Consider the following 11,889-nt stretch of genomic DNA (forward strand, 5'->3'; position numbering starts at 1 on the left):
CCAGCAGTTTGGGAGGCGGAGGTGGGTGGATCACCTGAGGTCAGGAGTTCAAGACCAGTCTGACCAACATGGAGAAACCGCATCTCTACTAAAAATACAAAATTAGCTGAGCGTGGTGGCACACGCCTGTAATCCCAGCTACTTGGGAAGCTGAGGCAGGACAATCGCTTGAATCCAGGAGGTAGAGGTTTCGGTGAGCCAAGATAGCATCACTGCACTCCAGTCTGGGCAACAAGAGTGAAACTCTGTCTCAAAAAAAATAAAATAAAATAATAAAGGTATGAACTAGGTTGCCAGTAAAGAATGGCAAGGAAAAGAACTGATGCCAAGGTAATTGTAAAGAAAAGACTGAGCTAGAAGATAGACTGGATTATACATAGACAAGGGGAATGAGTAAACAATAACTAAAATGTTTAACTTGATCTAAAGATCACTGACAAAAACAGGGACATCAATGAGAAGAGTAGGCTTGATGAGGAAAGATAGACCTGTTGTAGGCTGAATTTAAAGAAATTCCTGACAGTGATGTAGAACAGTCTTATAACCAAATTAATAGTACTTTAAAATAATTAGTTAAAAAGGATGCTGGTAAAGTCTAAAGAAGTACCTCTAATGTTAAGGGATAAACGTAAAATTATAATACTGAATTGCAACTATGAAAATCTATGTTTGAACAGCAAGAAATCCTTTGAAGAAATCACAAAGGTTAACGTGAATACAGTAGTTGCCATTCTATGGCAAAGGGGGTGAACTTGTATTTACTATATTACTACTTAAAAGACATTATTAAATATAAAATTGCAACACATTTAATAATATTTCATTTTAAATCAATACATAACCCAAAAAAATGGAAATGAGGCTTGGAGCTTTGCAGAAATGACGGAACTGTAAACTGACTTGGAAGTCACTGGCGCAGAGGAAAAAGAAAAGATTTTAAGGTTAAAATCAACAGGCTAAACTCAAAACTGCTAGAGAAAAATCTCAGCCCTGTATTTTATGCACACCAGTATCAGTAAGAATTAGCAATAAGGCATTCTATATATAACCTTATTAATCTCCTTAAATCTTCATAAAGTATGCCAAAATAGAGATATAATCACATACTGTAAAACTCTACCAGGTAGCTATAAAATCAGAAGCTGATTATTGCCCCATTGGTAATAATGAAATTCTACTCTAGACCTCGGTACTAGAAAACCGGAAATTTATATCTATGGTTAACTCTGTGCTGTTTTGTAGCTTTGGGGGTCAGGTCCCGGGTGCAGTGGGTGGGGAAGAAAGGCTATTCTGGAGACTAAGATAGGAAATTTGACAAGAAACACTGCTTTTTCTTCTATATAGAGAACATATTTCTATACAAAAAGAACAGCTGAAGACTGGATATCTTTTATAACTTCTAATGAGGGAGCACATTCAACAAATTAATAAACCTTTCAATATAAGCTGTTTATATTTAAAATAAAAGCAAAATACTAGATTTTATATTTTGTAAAAGTATATTTGTGGGTTGTGACGTTCCTAAAACTTTTCTCTAGACAATGAAATTTAGAACACTTGATCAAAACCAAAAAGTAAATAAATATTCAAAAAAGAATAAACAATAATTAACCCAGTAAAACATTTTAGGTATTCTATGATCTTTTGAGGTTAAATTTTTAAAAAACTATTCAAGGACTATTAAATCAGTGATTTTAGTATTTCGAATTAAGTATGGAAAACAAGCTAAGTTTAGAGATTTTTCTTAAAAGTTTAAAATTTTCTTGTGTGTGTGTTTATTTACTGTCTTTCACTAGCTGTTGTCCTAAATTTGCCCAAAGTGAACTCCCTGTTTTCATAGTAACAATGGGAAAAAAGTACAAGAGTTGATAAATAAGAAATGAGAGTGAAGAAAACATAACAAAAATTTTAATGCTTGATATTTTAAAGATTTTGGCTTCATTGATTTAAGGAATTTGCAGATAAGGAAAAATGTTATGGAAAAGGGGAGGCGGTTGGAAATTATCGGGTCAAACACTCATAGTGACAAAAAGTGACAGAAAGGTATTATGCAAATGGTGTAAATTTAGAAACCTCTGTTTAAGTGTTTGTCAACTAAAACAAAATACCCAATAAAGATACAGCTACACAACACCAAACTGACCACTGAATTCAGTTAATCAGGAAGACATTGGTAAGTCTGACAATTCTTGCAACATGTGAATATTGAGAGGAGAAAAAAAGATCTTAAGAAGACAGTTAAATGTATTTTCTCTTTCTCCCTAAACCAGTATTACAACAATGTAAATATCAAAAATTTTCGTCTTCCTCCAGGCCAATACAATTGGGTTCCTCCACAACAACAGTAACTTTAAATTTCTATTTGACGATTTGAATAAAACATATTGATGCGAACAATTATCCAATTATCCTGACCTCCTACAGTAATAATCAAAATCTATTTCACACTAAAACACTAAAACGTGTAAAGTACACTTGAAAGAAATTTGAAGATTCATCTTACATAATTACATTATCATTTTTAATGCCAAAAGTTTCTTTCATTCTCAACACCATGGTTTTAAAATCTTAAGAGTTATGATATGCCTTAAATAAACTTCACCCAAATAAAAAGTTTGCTATGCATTAGAGAATCTAAATTAATGAAATAGAGAAAACGCTAGATACCCTGTTATATTTTTACTGGGTGCCATATTTTTAATTCCACATTTGTCCTGCAATTTGTCAATAATTTCAATGTATCCAGTCAACTTTGTAAACAAAGGCTATACTCCAAGTCTGATACGAGAATTCCATTACATAAAATTTAAAATGGTCATCACTCCCTTAAACAGTAAGCAATACAAGGAAAAATGTCACTACACACCTCTTTTAAAAAGGCATCAAGTTAATATTCATGAAATACAATAAAGCCTTGAGTTTTCAACCACCCAAACAAGTTTTTACTACAGCATTACTCGAAATAAGGCTATGCATCTTCCACATACAACCAAGGCAACTTTGAGATAGCTTACAAGTCTTTTCATTGTAAGGGAAAGCTATTGCTGCAAAGTCATTTTCTATTATAGTTATTCCAAGTTGCCCGCCAAGAAAATCGAAAAAGCCTATGTCTTGTCACCTATTACCATCACTTAAAAATTGCTTTTTATGCAGAACTCTACATGGTTGTGTTGCTTTTGGCCTGTTAAAGGCAAGGCAACATTATCTCTGGATTGCCAATAGTTTCTCCTTATTTGGCTAACATTGAGAGATCCCAATCAGACTACTATAAAACTTTAACATGCACAAAGCATCCATTTTGAGAAAAGTTTGTGACCAGTCTTTTTTTCTTCCCACCCCCAAAAGAAAAATCAGAGCTTGGTAACCGGCTTTGAAAAGAGTGTCCCCTATTTATTCTTCTCTTTCTAACACCAGTGCACACCCCAGGACCTGGGGCTCAAGGATCTCTGACATTGCGGCAAACTTCGAGTATCAGACTCAACACGTTCCGGTCCGGAGGTGGGCAAACCCTTTAGAGGGCTTCCTTACTCTACCCATTTCCATCCCCTTCCTTTCAGCCGGTGCAGATCAGCTAATTACACCCTGTTTTCCCCTCCCCAGTGACCAAGAGTAATAAATGAGAAAACAGGAAATCGTTCGCTCAGGGCACTCGGCTTAAGGCTCTAGATTACTATTATCATCATCATTTGTAATCAAGTCCTCAAAAGTGCAACAAATCCAATGCCTACCTACAAGTCAAAGATGTTCATCTGCCTAAGCGTCCCTAATGCCTCTTGTTAGTTTTCTTCCTTCAGCATCCACCCCTCCGAATTTATCACTGACACGGGGGCCCAGGCACAACCCCACTACACCCCTCCTTGTCTCGACCCCAAATCCCAGACTCATCGCACCAATGGCCCTGGGGCCCCAAGACGACCACAGTTCCTTTTCCCCTGTGCCCCGGAAATCACCCGGTTCCCAACTCCACCAGCAACTGTTATGAAGGGGGCCTCAAGCCCAGCGCCCTCCCCTCCACCAGCTCTCCCTCCCGCCCTCTCGGGGAAACCGCCCCCTCACCCCGCAGCAGGGAGTCTCCCGCCGCCCCCAGCCTCAAGAGGTGGAGAACTGAGGGCAGGCCCCGGCGGGAGGCCGACGAGGACCCTCAGGGTCAGGAGAGCCGGCGACTGGGCGCACAGACCTGATGCAGGGCAGTGAGTCCGTCCACATTGGCGTAATTGATGTCGGCGCCGCGGTGCAGCAGCTTGAGGACCTCGTCCGTGTCCCCGCTGGAGCAAGCAGCCAGGAAGACGGCGCCATCGTCGAACTTCACCTTGGTCTTCTGGCGCTTCACCACCGGAGGCTCGAGGTCCGTCTCGGAGCCGATCCAGCGCTTCAGCTGCTCGTTCCGCTTCTGCTTCGCGTCCGCCATCTTCATCCCCTCTCCTGCCGCCGGGTCTTCTTATCGCGAGGGGTGGAAGGGGGAGGCGGAGAGGGAAGAGAGGGGAGGCAGGGGGTGTGTGAATGTTTCTATGAGTGAGGGCCAGAGGAGGGCTGGGAACCGGGAGGAGACGCTCGAGACTTCCAGTATCCCACAGAGCACTGGGGCGGCGCGCCCGGCCGAGCGGACCTCCCTTCCTACCACAGAAGCCCTCCCGCCCCCAGCACGGCCACCCGTCACCGGCGGCCAATCTAACGTAACTTCGCGAGATCCGGACTGGGAGGTGCCCTTCGACCAGTACGCATGCGCCCTGGGCCTGCGCCCGCCCCAGGAAAGGCGCTCCCGCGAACTGCGGCGGGGGTGGCTGGGCCACCGGAGGGAAGCGGGTGTGGCCCAGGCAGCGGGGGCTGGGACAGACCTGGAAAGGAGGAAGCGGGGAAGGAAGGTTGTCCTGCCGAGCTGAGGGCTCCCGGTAATCCGGAGGCCAGCAGTGGAACTGCAAGGGTCTACAGGGCAGATCTGCCTCCCGGCCTGTTTCAGCTACGCTGAGTCGTTGGCTCAAGGCGGAGGATTTTCCTATTGGCTGCGTTATTTGAATGGAATGGAGGATAGGTCGTGAAGTAGGTGCTGGTGGTTGCTCTAAGGAACTCAGATGAACTTGGGCATGTCAGAATTAATAACCTTTTAAAAGTGAGGTCTGTGTAGCCGAGGGTTTTAATGGTAAGTTCTTGAGGTGACCACCTATTGGCCAGGGTTGACCTGCGGTAATTGCGGTGGCTTCCTGCCAACCCCCACTTTAGAAATGTTTTTCCTCTTCTCTTTACTTTTGTTTTGCTTTCTCTCACGCTTGAGTTCTCTTCCTTCAGTGCTTTAAGCCTGTCTCGTAGGACCCATGAGCTTAGCTCAGCCTGATTACTGGTCCTTACCTTTTAAGGGATTTCTGGTTACAGCTCCATCTCTTTCTAAGGAGGGTTAGAGACCTAGCTGCGTCTAGTATTTAAACGGAATGTTAATGAAGGCTATTAATTCAACCACTATTTTTTGAATACCTACTATGAGCCAGTAACTGTACTAGGCACTGAATATACAATGAAAAATATGACATTTATTTGAACCACCTCTTGAGTTCACTTGCCCAAACAAGACTGGAATTTATCATCTTCATAAAAAAAGACTTTAACTTTGCCTTGTATGACCACACGCGCACACACATAGGATTTGTAATACTGATGTCTTATGAGCCATCTATCTACAATCTCCACCAATTGATTTTACTGAACACTACATCGTTATTATCCACTACTATTTTTAGAGCATTTAGAAAAGCCAAAATAAAAACCACAAAACCTTACCATGGAAGATTAGGGGTCGTCTAGATTGAGTCCCTCAAGAACTAGATAATTTACTTAATTTTACCCAGAAGTAGGATTAGAATTCACTCAGCAAATACTATGCACCTGTTCTGGGTAAGGCATTGTTCTGGGTGCTGGAGATAGAGCAGTGAACAAATAAGCTTTTCTTACTGTCAGCATAATGCCTTTTCCAGTGGACTACACAGCCTATCATATTGAGAAAATTATTGAGTAAGATATAATTAAGAAACTACTCTGCCTGTGAGACAATTTTCTGAACCACAATTAATAGGATAGTAATAGAATCCAGGTTAGGGTAAAAATATTTCCCCTGAAAACATTGTAGAAATAGAAAATGAATGTAATATTCATAAGATGTACCATTGTATGTTCATAACATACATTAATGATAACATCAGACCTTTGAATATTCATGGTGTTAGGTGCTGAAAAACATTGTTAGCACTGAAATGCAAAATCCCTATCCACAGAATACAGCTCAGAATAAAAGAAAGGAACTTGAGGATTTCCTTATCAGCTCCTCTCTCTACCTAGGCAAACTGACAGCATATACTGTTTTCCAAGAATGTTATGGCATATTTGTTAGCTCTTAAAAGTGCCCTTGAAATACAGATGGGTATCTCAAGTTTTCATTCAGGCAAAAGGAGTTTAGTGGGAAGTATGCTATTCCTGATTCAAGCACTTATTTCAGGATGCAAAATTAATAATAGTTTATTTATAAAACATAATTAAGTTCATTCAGTTCCCAGAAGCTCTCAGGGAAAAACCAACCAACCAACCAAGACTGTTATCATGTGCAAATTTCACTGAATTTAGTTTTTCTTCTTTCGTGGCTCTAAGGTTCAAGATACTCTATGTTAATATTGAAAGTGCTCTTCAACTGCCACCTACTTTGTCTTTAGGGAGGGTTTTTTTTTAATTGTTGTTAGTGAATTAATGGTACTGAAGACCTTGGGTTAATTCCAGAACAAGCAAAATTTTTTATTGACACACACAGTCCCGGCGCAGTGACTCACACCTGTAATCCTACCACTTTGGGAGGCTGAGGAGAACTCTGTCCAGGAGTTCGAGGCTGCAGTGAGCTATCTGCACTACAGCCTGAGCGACAGAGCTAGAACCTATCTTTACAAAAAAAAAAAAAAAAAAAGACACAAATTATCCCTAATTTAAATCTGAGATACTAATTTACATTTATACACTTGAGAATAGAACGGTCAACAAAGACCTTGTTTCTAAATCTTCTGTATTCTACACCTGGGCCAAACTCTCTTCCATTGCATAATAATTTCTTTCCAATGTTTTATTTAAGAACCTGAAGAAAAGGCTGGGCAGGGTGACTCATGCCTGTAATCCCAGCACTTTGGGAAGCTGAGGTGGGCGGATCACCTGAGGTCACTAGTTTGAGACCAGCCTGGCCAACATGGCAAAACCCCTGTCTCTACTAAAAATAAAAATATTAGCTGAGTGTGGTGGCATGCACCTGTAATCCCAGCTACTCGGGAGGCTGAACCCGAGAATACAGGAGAATTACTTGAACCAGAAGGCAGAGGTTGCAGTGAACCAAGATCACACCACTGCATTCCAGCCTGGGTGACAGAGCAAGACTCTGTCTCAAAAGTAGAAAAAAAAAAAAAAATTTTGGAGAAAAGTTTACAATCTGTTCACATCATAATTTATTTAGTCCTACAGAGGGAGTTGACCAGAACCAACACGGAACCACCCTAACTTGCTTCAGACTCCATTGCTAGATCAATCCTGATTTCTAGATCATAGCATCTAATCCTTTGCCTTGCCTCTGGATTACAAGGTGAGTTTCTGATTTACTTCAGGGTAAATTTTCTGCCACATCCGACTTCATTTCAAGAAACTAAGCCTATCACAGTACAAGTAATAGCTGATATGCTCATGAAACTTCTTTGGTCTCCCAAAACTGGGAGTCAGATGAGTGTCTGGCAACAATCTAAAGTGCAGTTATGCTGCTAAAGAAATAACTCATCTTCATTGCACATGACTCCCAACCTGTATCACGTGTCAGAGTGTCACATGTCCCTTTCATAGGAATTAATTTAATATTTCCCAAACTTTATCAATTTTGTTGCCAAATTCAAGAACCACAAATACTGGTATTTCCTTAATGTTTTCTTTAACCTTTTTAAGACAAATTTATTTTAAAGCAACATTATGTTGCTTTGGTAAGTGAAAAACATTTTCACTTGACAAGACTGTTAAAGCAAATACAATGAAAACAAAACATTAGTTAGGTTGTCTGTCAAGGGCCTGAGCCCAAGCCATGCTCTCAGTTTGTTAAAAAAGGGATATTGGTAAGGGTTGGACATATGAACATCAACCTAAGATTTTTCAATTTAGCATAAGCAGAAAGATTAAAAGATAGTGAAAAAAGAATATTTTGCTAAGTGCTTCACTGTTGTTCTAATGTTACGTCTACCTATTATAACATTACCTCATGTACCACCAGTCTACATGTCCTACACTTTAGGAAGCTGGCTGACTTTAATTAGTATGTGTAATAATAATTATGATTAATTAAGTGAAGGTTACAGGATAGGCCTTAGTGGCACACCCAACTCAAGGTGTCAAGGCAAGGAATTGGCAGGAAGGCCAATTTGTATGAAATATCTGTACTGAAGGAATTTCAAAAATAAGAGTCATTCTCCATGGCACTGAAATTACAAGAATAAATTACAAGATGAAGTTTTCTTCAATATCTGGAAGGCGAGTTTAAGTGCATGAGTTCTGTCTTGGATCACTAGTATTTAGTTGAGGGATCCATTCAATTGTCCTTCAAATCAAATCCCAGGAAAAGCTTTAAAATTCCTTCACAGACCAGAGTGCAAAAACAAAGTAAGGTATTCATGAGAACCAAAACATGCTGACCGTGCTCAATTTTGGCAGGTGGGAATATCAGCTTCATGTGGTTGTCTTAAAGATTAAATGAATAATGTATGTGAGAGAGAAAAAAATTGAGATTTTGTTTGTGTTCTTGTATTTGCCTTTTCCTTCCCTTATTTAAACTGATAGCAACTCTGCTTCCTTGCCTCAGGGCAGGTTTGTGGCAAGGAAGAAAGCAGAAGTTGCTTTCAAAACATTTTCCCTCCTAACTTGAAATGTCCACCTACCAATTTCTATTTAATAAGAGTTTAGGGCTAGTGATCTGATTGGAATTAGTATATGAGGGTGCTAGAAACTTAATGAAGTTCTATTTGCAGAGCACTATAAATCAATAAAAATAGCAGTTTTCTAAATTTGCCTTTATTTTCACTTTACAAAAATTTTGACCATAATTCCATGGAATGTTATTTTTACTTAGGGTGGAACCAAGCAGAGGGGTTGACCCAAGCCATCCTTGGGTGTTTCCATGGGAAAGAAGGATTTCACTGAGAATAATAAGTGACACCAAGGCTGAAAAGAATGAGAGAGAAGTCTGTTGGTCTCTTGAACAGCAAGGATTTGCTCACAGATCTCTGGAAGTAGCCAGAATGTGACAGGATCTCAAAATGAATGGCTGCTTCTTGGAGGCTGGTACGTAAGCCTGGGACTCCCACTAGACAAACATAGCTGTGCCACAAACATGGCTGAAATGTAGCAGTTTGGTGGATCTGAGGTCAGTCAGTAAAAATGTATTGATTGGCACCTGTTCTTTGTCAATCATTATTCTGGGTTCTGGGGACACAGGAGTGAATGAAACAAATGAAGTACCTGCCATCAATGAGCTTACATTCTAGTGAGGAGGGACAGAAAATGAATACATTTTAATTCGGATACCACTAAATGTAGTGAAGAAAAAAATTGGGCTAAAGAGAGCGAAAAACAATTTCTGAAGTTACTTGCAGTAAAGAGTGGGAGAAGAAAAGATACTGATTTAACCGGGAAAGATCTGAGCTGAGGGTGTATCCAGGTTTTCTGGAACCTGATATTGTTACAGTTTAGAGATTCTTCTTTAAGAAAAAGGATTTAAAATTACAAATAATTAAGTTCAGGGCCTTGGAAGGGGTCCACTCAAGTGAACAGAAGATTATGTGCTCCTTATAAAATACATGATTTAAAACTACAGCAGTGGCTGGGCGTGGTGGCTCATGCCTGTAATCCCAGCATTTTCCCAGCACTTTGGGAGCTGAGGCAGGTGGATCACGAGGTCAAGATATCGAGACCATCCTGGCCAACATGGTGAAACCCCGTCTCTACTAAAAATACAAAAATTAACTGGGCATGGTGGCGTGTGCCTGGTGTCCCAGCTACTTGGGAGGCTGAGGCAGGAGAATCACTTGAACCTGGGAGGCGGAGGTTGCAGTGAACTGAGATTGTGCCACTGCACTCCATCCTGGCGACAGAGTGAGACTGTCTCAAAAAAAAAAAAAAAAACTGTAACAGCAATTGAGTGTATAAACACTCAATTTGTTTCTTCAGATCTGTAACCAAGGATTCTAGAATATGTGTGTCAAAACCCAACTCTCAGTTTTATTAGGTATCACTTAACATCAGTTTAAATCATTCATTTATTCACCATTCATTAAGCCAGTATTTATGAGTACCCTATTGGTACTCTGTATGTACCAAGCCCTGTGTTAGTGCTAAAACTATAACAATGTAAACACTCATTCCCTGCAATCAACAATGTATACTGACCAAAGATTCAATTCCATGATCAAGCATAGCACCATTAATAGTAGAGCCACCTCCATTATGTGCCTAAGCATTACCTAAATTTTAGCCTGAGTTTAACCAGGCCTTTCAGATCAACTGTCACTGTACTAGAAACATGGAAGTAACATATTAAATGATACCACACATACATAATCAGAAAAACCTGAAATGTAGGTTAATCTCTAGGGCACTGGCCTGGTCTCTTTTAAAGTCAGTGTTGTAAAAAACTTTAAATAAAAATGTTCTAGATTAAAAGATACTGAAAACCATAATGACCAATTAAGCTTGTAAATTTTGATTAGGTTCCAGTTTGGAAAAAAGTTATATATAATTGATTATTGGAAAACTTGAATATGGATTGTTTTAGATGATATTGAGGAATTTTTGTTATTTCTGTTCTAAGATGTAATAATAATGTGATTTTGTAGGAATGTATCCTTAATTTAAGGAGATGAGTATGTTAAATATGATGTTGACAACTTCCTTTCAAATGATTTCATGAAATAAAAAATAAATACAAATGCATATAAGTAGATAATGCAAGTTTGGTAAGATTTTAATTTCTGAATTTAGGTCACAGGTATCCAAGTATCTTTTACTATTTTTTCAACTTTGCTGTTTGATATTTCTTACAATAAAATATTGAGGGAGAAAAAGAATGGATTATGGGAGACCGTGTTGTGACTCTCTAATAATTAGAGTCAATGCCATTACTCCAGAGATATTTGGACATGTGGGTGAGGTGTTTTTGATTATCAAAATGATTGTGGAACACTACTGTGGTTTAGTGAGGAAGAGAGTAATAACTAAATAATTTGCAATGTGTGGGAATTTTCCAAACAATAACTAAGTACCCTTCCCAAAATGCTAATAACCCCTGTTGAGAAATACTAAAGTTAAACCCATAAATAGCTCCTACAAAAAATATTTCCTTGAACTTATATACAACTCTAATGTTTGTTCTCCAATTCACAAAACAAAGTGCTCCTGATAAAAAGTCATCTATATTCATGGTTTACATATCCATGTTTTCTTTCTTTCTTTCTTTCTTTTTTTTTTTTATTATACTTTAAGTTCTAGGGTACATGTGCACAACCTGCAGGTTTGTTACATAGGTATACATGTGCCATGTTGGCTTACTGCACCCATCAACTCGTCATTTACATTAGGTATTTCTCCTAATGCCATCCCTCCCCCAGTCCTCCACCCCGCAATAGGCCCCCCGTGACATTCCCTGCCCTGTGTCCAAGTTTCCTTACTGTTCAGTTCCCACCTATGAGTGAGCTCATGTGGTGTTTGGTTTTCTGTCCTTGTGATAGTTTGCTGAGAATGATGGTTTCCAGCTTCATCCATGTCCCTGCATCCTTTTTTATAGCTGCATAGTATTCCATGGTGTATATGTGCCACATTTTCTTAATCCAGTCTATCATTGATGGA

The 11,889-nt window shown here is 39.5% G+C and overlaps 1 pseudogene across 1 annotated transcript; it reads right to left on the reverse strand.

Annotated features, from left to right (window-relative positions):
- Positions 1–3,854: 3,854 nt before the first annotated feature.
- On the reverse strand, positions 3,855–4,938 carry LOC105549737 (annotated as a pseudogene). Its single transcript, XR_001007597.1, has 2 exons — positions 4,836–4,938; positions 3,855–4,434 (listed from the first exon to the last, which is right to left on the reverse strand). The product of XR_001007597.1 is annotated as a protein phosphatase 1 regulatory subunit 12A pseudogene (transcript).
- Positions 4,939–11,889: the final 6,951 nt, after the last annotated feature.

The sequence above is a fragment of the Mandrillus leucophaeus genome, unplaced genomic scaffold (assembly GCF_000951045.1).
Source record: "Mandrillus leucophaeus isolate KB7577 unplaced genomic scaffold, Mleu.le_1.0 Scaffold455, whole genome shotgun sequence".
NCBI lineage: Eukaryota > Metazoa > Chordata > Mammalia > Primates > Cercopithecidae > Mandrillus > Mandrillus leucophaeus.